Raw genomic sequence first — 9030 nt, forward strand, 5'->3', positions numbered from 1 at the left:
CCTGCTGACATCTGTGGATTTTAACTGATTTACTCAGGGAACAGGGAGGCTCACAAGTGGTGTAACTTGGTTATTACTGGAAAGATTAGTTTGAAATTGACAACTTCTTTTACACTTCGTAGCTAAGTGTAAAAGCTTAATTTGAAAACCAGTGAAACTCAACTCACAGTGTGAAGGCAGGACTTGGTCAAGCCTTGGCCTGAGCCCTCAGTTTGGGAAGATAGATATTTAGGACCTCGCAGGTCCTGTTCACATAATGTTTATGTCTCCTCCACCCTCAAGGGGCCTATGATTTTATGGGGGAAAGTAATTCTAATTTATATTAAAATATTAAACTTGTTGACAATGTAAAAAGTTATACTGGTCTTTTGTTCTTCATTTGTTTACTCTAAGTGTCTGCAAAGAGTATCACAGGCTGGTTTGAAATAGATTATTTTAGTAGAAAATCTGAGGTTCAGGAAGGCTAAGAGATCAGGAGACAACTTCCATTGAAAAGGCAGTTTCTACTCACCGGACTGGTGGTGGGCCGGCACCCCACGTGCGGCCACACCACGGGGGGAAGCCCGGGGCCAGAAGCGGAGGGGCAGGGCGCTGTGGACAGGGGCTGTCACGGGGTTTCTGCAGGAGGGAAAGGCGAGGCAGGTGAGCAGGCTGAGGACTGGCCAGCTGAGTAACTTCATGGGTTCCAGGGTGGAATGGCGACCCCAAGCGTCTGGACTTGACTCTGGGTGAGCTGGGCAGGTGGACAGTGGCTCAGTGTGAGTCCAAGTCCAGTGTAAAAGTTGGGAGGTTAGACCTTGAAGAAGGACTCCTGCGGTGAGAGGGCCCACAAGGGAGGCAGGAGGCCAAGTCCAGGTGACTGAGAACAGGGCGTGTCCCGCCTAGGCCTGCAGGGCAGATGAAGGCATCCAGTCTGCTGAAGGTAGAAACCCGGTCCATACAAGGGGTCCCCTCAGATGTCACCTCCTCAGAGGAGCCTCTCCCGCCTGCACAGTTTTCAGGGACAGCCTCCTCCACGCACATCTCCCCAGCAGACACCCACTTCATTTCCTGCATAGCATTCAGGATGCGGCCACTTCTCCGCACCCAGCCATGGTTCCGCTGCCCAGAGGGAAAGCCCTCACAGGAGCCATCAAGCCCTGCACGACCTGGGCCCAACCTCTCTGTCTCCCCTGCCTCCACTGGCCCCCCAACCCGGCCCTCTCCTCCTCCACCCTGCTCTCCTGACTTATCTGAACCCTGTGTGCTCTCCAGAGCATGAGTCCCTCCTCACACACTGTGTGTGCTCACTGTGTGTCTCACCCACTGTGTGCCTTCCACCCAGGTCAGTGCCCAGCACACAGTAGGGCTCAGTCAGTAGTGACTGAACAACTCTTACCATCACTGCTGGGAAGATTCTTGTCTGTGGCCTACAGTGATCACACACCCGACACACATTCGCTGAGGTCCTACTGTGTGCTGGGCGGGTTCCAGACCCCAGGCACAGCAGGGAGTGAAGCAGGCAGGTCTCCATTCTCATGCAGCAGACAGCCTGGTGGGGCACACAGAGAAAATTAAGTAAAATATACACAATGTCCGGCGGTGATAAGTTCCATGGAGAAAAATAAGGTCAGGGAGGACATTTGAGCAGATTCCTGGAGGTGTTTAAGAAGCAGAGGAAGAGAGATCCTGGCTGAAAGATCAGCAAGCGCAAAGGCCCTGAGGCCACAGTGGGATGCACGTGGAGGGTCTTAGATGTCCTTGTGGGTTCTTTGTCCCACCTTGAGTATGTATGTTGTTTTTTATTTGTAAACATTAACCTCACCTTTGTAGCTAATTAACCTGCATCATTAATCTGTAAAATTTAGCCAATTCTGCCTCAGGTGTTGTGGGAAAAATGGCGAGCTAGTTACTTGGGTTGGTAAAGAATTACCAGGGTCTGAGAAGGGTTTAGGAAAGTTTAATAGGGACACTGCTATAGGCCACATCGGGCCCCACAGACAAGAGGTGCCTTCATGAGCACCAAGGGTTGGTGTGTGGGGTCTGTTATTGGGGGTTCTGTGTACACAAGGAGGAGGGGGCTGCATGATCAATTCATGCACAGATACCTGGTTGGTTGTGAGATCTGTCAGGGGCTTCCCTGAACAACAGGCTTTACCACTTTGATAAGGGCAGGATGTGAGGCCTGTGTTCCTGAGGCAATGAGTTTTCATAGAGTAAATACACATTAAGAGAAGATGTTTTATATCTTGTAGAAACGCAGGTGTGCAAAGGGTCGTGCAGTGGGGAGTGGGAGGTAAGCTGCCACTGGGCTCCAGGCATACAAAGAGCCCAGGGATGGGGCTGTATGCCTCTAGAGAGTGCCAGCTGGCTCCACACCAGGGACTTAATGTGGAAACAGGAGAACCTGGGTTGTCAGCACGTGTCTACTGAGTGACCTCCCTAAGCCCAGCTCTGTTAAACACCAGGCAGCTGTGAAGTGAACACGAAGATCTCCGTCCTGAGGTCCCAATGAATGAACATCTTGACATCCTCAAGCCCCTTCTCCTGCACCACCGCCCCACTCATCTGGGTCTCAGGCTCTGACCATTACCTCAGTGGCACCTTTGTCCCCTAACTCTAGATCCTCTGGACATCTCTGTGCTGAGTTGTTCCAGGTCAGCGAACCCCAAACTGAGCTCTGCCATTGCCCCATGACTTCCTCTTCCCTGTGAAGTCCCCTCATGAAAGAGGCCACCACCAGTGGGATCCTTTAGTCCTGAGGCTCAGCCTTCCTCATCCCTCTGATGCCTCCCAGCCCATGACCCCGCTCTGGGGAACCCCCATCATCCTCTCCTCCCCGCTTCAGCCTCGGGCTGCACACAGACGCCCTATTCACAATCCCCCATGAGGCAGGTCCATGTTCACTTGAGGACAGAGTTTCACAAGTGGGCATTGCTGGGAATGAACAGCAGGACCCTGGAGCAGAGGACAGACGAAGACTCCAAATTCGCCAGAATACAGGTTATAGTGGTGGCAAGGTGTCCATAAATGATGAAGCTGGCATCACACTGCAGCCTGGCCCTCTGTTTCCCCAGGGTGCCCTGCGTTTCCTGTCTTGGCCTGGGGGGCTGCCTCCCCCTCACTCTCTGTTAGAAGGATGTTCATTCATTCACTCACACTCTCATTTATCATGTACGTGGGTTCTGGCTAGATGACAGCTCATCCTTGGAGACACAGCTCAGACCTCACCTCCATGAAGCCCTTCCAGATTCCAAGTCCCTCCTGCAGCCGCTCTGGCCTCCCCTGGCACCCCCAGGGCTGGGAGCTCACTCTGATTACCTCTCCAGTCTGTGAGCTCTGTTAGAGCCCTGGGCCAAATATGGAAAGGGACTCAGAAAAATGTGCCAAAGGGCTAAGAAAAATGGTACTAGTTCTGTGTTACAGACAAGGACACTGAGGCACAGGGAGGGCAGTGGCCACCCAAGGCCACAGAGCTGGATCTCAGTGAGCCCTTCCATGGCCTGTTACTAGTTCTCCATTACAGATGAGGACACTGAGGCACAGAGAGGGAGCAGGGACCTGCTATAACCTTGGCCCCATGGCCTGTGTCCTTTATGAACAGCTCCATGCTGCCAGCAGGGGTGTAGGCCCGGAATGGATGTTGAAAGCAGCCTGACCCCCAGGGCCCCATCAGATGCAGGGTCACTCTCAGGAAACACTCCTCAACAAATACTCCACACCCCTGGGGTGAGGACCTCATTGCTGTTCCTGGAAGCTGGCTGTGCCTCCCTGTGGATTGTCCTGGGACAGCCCAGGAGAGGCTTGGGGCAGCCACAGGGCCCCTGAGGCTCCCTGTCCCCAGCTGAGCAGCTCTGGTCCCCTTGACTGTCCCTGGCAGAGGCCTGATGACAAGAAGTATCAGCCATGCAGCCAGGTGTGCTGTGAAGATGAGGAAATAAGGCACCATGCAGGTACATGCAGAGGTCCAGGTATTCATTCAATAATCACTGATTCGGGCCTTGCAGTGTGGCTGGCCTGGGCCCAGGCCTGGGTGTCCAGCAGTGAATACAGTCAACCCCTTGAGACTCCTGGGAAAGCAGTGCTCAGAGAGATGGGCCCCAGTGACCCCACCCTGCTCCTCATGAACAATTACACTAAGATGAGGCTGTGGACATGGGTCCCAGTGGAAGGTGAAGGGAGGGGAGGCACCCTCTGGTTCCATGAGCCTGGACACTGGAACCAGATGGCCTGGGCTCTGTAACCTGGGGTGGTCACCTCACTTGTCCTCTCTGTGCCTCAGTTACCTCTTCTGCAGAAAGGGGTGATAACGCCAGTCCCTGCCCCACAGATTTCCACAAGGAGTCAGTGAGCTTCTCTTTCTTAGGCGTGTAGGACAGTGCCTGGCTACGGGTCAGGATACCGCTCACCTCACAGTAGTCTGTCCCACTTTATAGATGAGGAAGCCAAGGCTGAGGGGGTTATCAGACCAGCCCAGGCTCGCCCCCTCCTCATACTCTGCTGACATCCCATCCACCCAGCTCTCCTGTGTTCATGTCATCCTTTTGTCCCTCATGTTGCTAAGAATCTCTGAGCAAATCCACATGAATGGAGACACACCCTCTCACCACTTTGGTCTCTCTGGGCCAAGGGCAAGATGGGGATATCAGGCTCCCCGAGACAGTCCAGGAGGCACAGCATGTCCATCAGTGCACTTCCACTCAGCACAGAGTTGGTGTGAGGCCCAGGGCCAGAGGGCGCTGGAATAGCCCAGAATTGGGGAATGCCAGGTGCGTGGTGAAGCACACAGAGGCCCCTGGAAGACAGTGTTCAGGCAGCCAAGGTGCAGGGCCTGAGGGTGCCCAGAAGGGGCAGAGGACAGATTCCAGCCTGGACACCAACCCCTGCTGGGCCCTGAGAGGGGATAAGAATTGGGACAAACCAGGGCCCTGCTGGGACTCCTCCTCATCCAGCAAAGAAAAGACAAGGAGAAAAGTGCAGCTGACCCCACGGTGCTCCCTGTGTGCGGGCGCTGCTTCCAGGATCCTGGAGGTTCCTCAAAAACTTGTAAAGTGGCTGCTTGTTCCAGCCCTGTGTGGGCAGAACTGAGGCAGGGAGGACAGTGACTCAGGACAGAGCTAGGATTCGGCCCAGTGTGTGCTGGGCCCCTCACTGAGAGCAGCCTCTGGGCAACATGGACTCGGGAATTACCCCGACATCCCTCTTAAGGCTCCTGGCATGTTAGCAGGGAAGGTCCCAGGGCCCATACCCTCTCACGGGATTCCAACATATGGGATCACCACGGTCCTGGGAAAGGAGAGAGTGTGGGCTGGGCGTCAGGTCTGCATTAGACCCCAGTGCTGCCCCTACCACCGTGTGACCTGGAGGCTTTCCCCTGCCTCTTTGTGCCTGGCTTTCCAGCCCTGACTCAGAGGACTGCTGTGCTTGGCCCACAGTAGGCCACCAGAGGAAAAAGCCAGCCCTCCCCCAAGAATCTCTCCTCTTACATGTCCAAAGCTAAGCTATGTGCTACATGTCACCAGAGCTGACCCTTGACAAGCAGCGCAAGTACAATCCAGAAGCTCCTCCCTCCTGCCTGAGGCCCTTCCCTCCTCAGTGACAGTGGCTCAGAGCAGACCTCTGCATCCCAGATGTCTGAACTGAGCCTTGTGACCTGGGGAAGTCCCTGTTCCACACAACTTGGTTTCCAGGTCCTTCCAACAAGGCACACGAGCACCTGCTCAGTGTTTTAGCGGCAAGGTCCTCCCTTTGCAAATTGCCCCATCACAACCGGGCTAGAAGATGTGAGCTCCAGACCACGTGACTATCAGACGCATGACTTCAGGGAAACACCCCTGCCCACACTGCACTCCTCAGAGCCCAATTCCTAGAAGAGGGGATGGTGACCCACAGCTCTGCAGTTTTATCAGAACACAGCCCCTACCCACCCACTATTGGAAACACGTGTGAGAAGTGAAGATTCCCGAGTGCCTGGACCCCCGTCATCCAGAAAGCAGAGGTCGGGGTAACAGACAGATGAGGAGAAAGTACTTTCACACCATATATCTGAAAAGGGGTTAACACCCAAAACATATAAGTAACTCTTACAGTTCAACAGCAAAAACAAGCAATCTGATTTGAAAAGTGGGCAGAGAAACTGAATAGACATTTTTCTAAAGAAAACACACAGATGTCCAACAGGTACATGAAAAGGTGTTCAACATCACTCATCATCAAGGAAATGCAAATCAAAACCACAGTGCAATATCCCCTCTCACCTGTCAAGATGGCTGTCATCAAAATACAAGAGATGACAAGTGCTGGGGGGGTGTGTAGAAAAGGGAAACTTATGCGCTGTTGGTGGGAATGTAAACTGGTGCCATCACTGTGGAAAACAGTATGGAGTTTCCTCAAAAATTCAAAAATAGAACTCCCATATGATCCAGCAATTCCACTCCTGGGAATATAGCCAAAGGAAATGTAATCACTATTTTAAAGAGAGAATAGTGCCTTCATGTTCACTGCAGCATTATTTACAATAACCAAGATATGGAAACAACCTGTGTCCATCGACAGATGAATGGATAAAGAAAATGTGATACATACAGAGGGAGAGGCTTCAATGTTCCAATTTTACACATGAGAAAACTGAAGCTTATTTGCTTTGAATAATTGAGCAAGTGATGGTGGAATCTTTGAGCCCCAGTTTTCTGATTTCGAAGATACACCTCAACCCTGATTTTTAGAAGGTAGGGTTACAGGCTCTGGGACCCTCCACCTTCCACACTTGTAGTCATGCTCCGGGGCCACCTTCCCAGAGGTGGCTGCGTAAACACATTTAATCCGCTTATTCTGCACCTGCTCAGCCCTTGGCTGCCACTCTGTTGTCACTGCCTGATACCAGCTGAGGTTTTATATGTGAATCATCACCAGCTACCCGCCCACCCCCCTGACATGTGGGGCAGGCCCCTCCTAGCCTGGTCATTCTAAATCTTTAGCTCACACATCAGCACAACTGCTTCAAAAGAGCCTCACTTCCTGTGTGGAGGTGTTGACAAGGGGAAGGGAAGGGAGTTTGGGGTGGTCTCTTACTCTGAAGGTGACACATGAAAGGGATATTTTTATGTCCATAATGGGACTCAAATTGAAGCTAAGAATGTGGTCCCAGACAGTAGTAAAAGCTGAGAGGCTACAAAGCTGCTGAGAAAGGGGCTTGACTATTGGATTGCAAATGTGTAATTTAATTTAAATTATCATCCCCCTGGATGACAACAATTTTCCCCCAAGGTGAGAATTGGCCCCCTGACCCCTGGGCACCCCTCACTTCCAGAATGTAATCATCTGAGCATGGGGGGCTTTAACTTGGGGTGCTGTTCCCTCAGTCATAGGTGCACCTGCTCACATGTGTGCCCATGGACTGCAGTGCCCACATGTCAAGGCGCCTCTCACACCTGGCCAAGGAGGCCCAGGTCATAAGACAGGAATTACAGTCTGTGGTGTCACACATGAGTCCCTGCAGGGGTGAGTGTTGTATAGAGAAGAGCCCACACCTCCCCTCCACTCCCCACCCTCACCTCCAGGTGGAGTGCTGGACGGAGCAGGCTTAGCAAGCATCCTGGCTAAGGGTGGGGAGGCTGCCCACTCTGAAGTCATAGGTCAGATGGTAGGTTGGAGTCCCACCCCCACAGCTCACCAGCCAGCCCCTCTAGTCTGTTTTCTCCTCTCTAAACTGGAACCTAGTCACCCTCACCCTCAGACATGGGTGCAGCCTGTGTAAATTACAACACAAAGCCCTGGGCTGTTCCAAGTGCCCTGGGGTGTCCAGCCCAGAGGCCGGGCAGGTGGGAGAAGAGAGGTGTGGGTTAGCAGGTTTGACAGCAGAGCTGAGACCCGGCTGAGTGTGTGCGCACTGATATTCAGGAACTGGGAGCTGCCACTAGGCAAATCCATTCACTGAGGCCATGTTTACTCTCCCTTGTCAGTTACAATCCTCTATTTGAACAGAGGCCTCTGGAGTCTATTAGCCACATTATTGCCTGTCATCACACTGTTGCAGTTCCAGGGTCTCCATTTAGCCAACTTGAAAGAATAGTTTTGTTTTTTTTTTTAAACCAGTGACAGAAAACCAAGGTGGCTTAAAGAAGCAAACAGGGCAGGAGAGAATGACTTACTTAACTGAGACGTCCACAGGGAGACAGCTTCAGGCAGGGCTGTACCTGGTGCTCAGTGACATCAGCAGAAGTCATCCTTCCCCACCTCTGGGCTCTGGCATTGGTGCCATCTTCACATGGCTCTTCCTTTATGAGAGCAAGACAGCCACCAACTGCCACAGTCTGACATCACCACTCCTCAACTCTCAACTGAAATAGAACTTCTCTTCCCCCAGGATTCCAGCACTGAGCCCTGACCTCTGTGGAGCCTGATTGGGCTGGTGCCCAGCCCTGAGCCAATCACAGTGGCCAGGGAGGATGGAAAATGCTGATTGGCCAGATCGAGGCCATGTGACCATCCTCTCCAGGAAACCTGTGAGCTGTTCACCTGTTTCCACAGTGGAAGAGTGTGATGTCTCCCAGAGGATCCTACTATTAGCCCAATCTGCAGTTGGCATGATGAGCTGGGATGAATCCCTCTGCTTGGTGACAAGTGACAGGTCACTTAGTGGTTCCTTGCTCCAGAGAGGGAGGCATGTCCACTCAGGATTGGTGCTTCAGGTCCAGAATATAGCAGAAAAGCCTCCAGTCTCCCAAAAGTTGGGAAAGTGAGCAGTGACACAGGAAAGGCACTCCTCTCTGTGGCCCTTGGCTTTCTCCTTGTTACAGTGGAGAGTGCATTGCTGCCCCTCACAGCCCACCTCCCTGCTGGGAGGCCGATGCAACAGGTGGAGAGTACTTGGAAAAGCCCACTTATTCTGAGGAACTGTTGTTGCTCCTGGTGATACTATTATTTTCATGCCAGTTGTGAGGTGGGCCCTGAGGGGTCCCTGAACTGGGGGGACAGACACCCACAGAAACTGGACCCAGTATTGCTGTTCATTCAAAGATGATTTACTGAATACCTACTGTGTGCCAGGTT

General features: G+C 52.6%; 1 long non-coding RNA gene across 1 annotated transcript; it reads right to left on the minus strand.

Annotated features, from left to right (window-relative positions):
- Positions 1-568: 568 nt before the first annotated feature.
- On the minus strand, positions 569-8334 carry LOC116151863 (uncharacterized). Its single transcript, XR_010379707.1, has 3 exons — positions 8130-8334; positions 1379-1531; positions 569-618 (listed from the first exon to the last, which is right to left on the minus strand). It is a non-coding gene; the product is annotated as an uncharacterized LOC116151863 (long non-coding RNA).
- Between the last annotated feature and the right edge of the window lie 696 nt (positions 8335-9030).

The sequence above is a fragment of the Camelus dromedarius genome, unplaced genomic scaffold (genome assembly GCF_036321535.1).
Source record: "Camelus dromedarius isolate mCamDro1 unplaced genomic scaffold, mCamDro1.pat HAP1_SCAFFOLD_179, whole genome shotgun sequence".
NCBI lineage: Eukaryota > Metazoa > Chordata > Mammalia > Artiodactyla > Camelidae > Camelus > Camelus dromedarius.